Raw genomic sequence first — 1,886 nt, forward strand, 5'->3', positions numbered from 1 at the left:
TTTAGTAGAAATGGTTCACAATGGTTTGTGTCATTGTTTGTTAGCACACGTTAAATACCCTTTGTTGTGTCAACATCGGGGTGTGTTGTTAATGTGCTAATCAGCTAACTAGCATCTTGAATCTGTTCCGTCAGTCTGTTTTTTCCTTTTAGAATGATGAAAACAAACTACTGCCGCCTGCTGGTATGGAGAGTTACTTCCTCTCATGCAGTTGGCCCTCAGGTGCATAGATACAGAGTTAGAGGCGGGGCCCCATTCATTCCTATGACAGTTGTTCAGTGGTGGCAGTAGCTCAGTCCATTGGGACTTGGATTGAGGACCGTAGGGTCACCAGCTCAAGTCCCTGTCCGGACCAAATATGAAGTGTGGACTGGTAGTTGGAGAGGTGCCAGCTTGCCTCCTGGGTACCGCTGAGGCGCCCTCGAGCAAGGGACCAAACCCCCAACTGCTTGGGGTGCTTGTGTATGGGCAGCCCCCTCACTCTGACATCTCTCCATGTAATGCATGTATAGGTCCTGTTTGTGCACGTGTGTATTTCGGGTCTGTGTGTATATGACAACGGGGTGGAAAAGATATTGAATTTCCCCTCGGGATTAATAAAGTATCTTCTTCTTCAGTGGCACATGAAGCCAAAAAAAGTTCAGCAATTGTACAAAATGACCCAGGTGATCGGCACTGATTCCTCATCATTGGGCCCATAGAGCAGGCTGGTAGAGACTTCCACCGGGCGAGCCGGCTACTTTGGCTGCTTCCTGGGCCTCTTATTGTGTTCAAGTGCAACTTCTTGGCCCAGACATGGGCGATGTGAGGCAACACAATAGTCCAGGGTGTCTGCAGGTCCTTAAAAAGTCTTAAAATGTCTTAAATTCAAATTTATGACAATAAGGCCTTAAAAGTCATTGAATAGTCTTAAATTTGAATTTGTGAGGTCTTAACTGCCACAAACATTTTGTCCAATTTCATTTATACATCTTTTAATTTTTTTTGTGAAAATGCGTGAAGCCTTTCTGTGTAAAAGTCTGCATTTCTAATGTCACAAATCTTTGAAAAATATAAAACTGTCATTTTACTTCATACTTGCACTTACCTGTTGGCAAAATGTAGATCGACTTAATAACCTCTAATAACCAAATAAGCAAATTGCTACATAACATTCACCTCTGCACAAGACCACATACACTTCTTACCTACGATGCTTAAATAAGCTAAACATGATTTGTCCAAAACTCTTTTGTCTAAAATGGGTCTTGAAGGAATATTAAAAAGCATTAAATTTAACTGTCTGATACATGTAGACACCCTGTAGTCAACATTCGTCATCACTAGTTCCTTGATGTCGGTTAGATGTGTGGGAATATGTTGTGGAACAACAGTGGTCATCGCTTCTGTTCCAGAATGGATAGCATTGAGGTCTGATGCTGTCCCTGAAAAACTTTGTTGGAATTTCCTTTGAAGCCTCAGTGTGTAAAAATGGTGAGTAACAGTGACATTGGCGGTCAAATTCTAGATTGCAGCGCTCACCCCTCCCGTAGGGTAAGTGACGGTGGCCTCGTAGGACATAAAGCCTTGCGCAGACAGAGATGGCATCATTGAGTTTTTCAGGAGTAGTCCTATCTAGCGATGAGGTGAATATTTATTTAGGAATCTAAACCATGTTACGATATTGTAGCGACCCTGCAGTAAATGTTCTGTTATAATGTCAATGTTCTGTGAGTTAATGGCATGTTTGGGATTGAATGAGTATAGGTAGGGGGGCGGGGTGCAAGTGTGACGGGAATGAGAGCTGTGTGAGTGCGCGTGCTGGTGTGTGTATGAGCGAGCTGGAGGAGAGAGCAGGAGTGCACAGTTGGAGTTACAGCTAAGTTCTTGTTTGTTGGTTGTTTTGG

The sequence above is a fragment of the Epinephelus moara genome, chromosome 13 (genome assembly GCF_006386435.1).
Source record: "Epinephelus moara isolate mb chromosome 13, YSFRI_EMoa_1.0, whole genome shotgun sequence".
NCBI lineage: Eukaryota > Metazoa > Chordata > Actinopteri > Perciformes > Serranidae > Epinephelus > Epinephelus moara.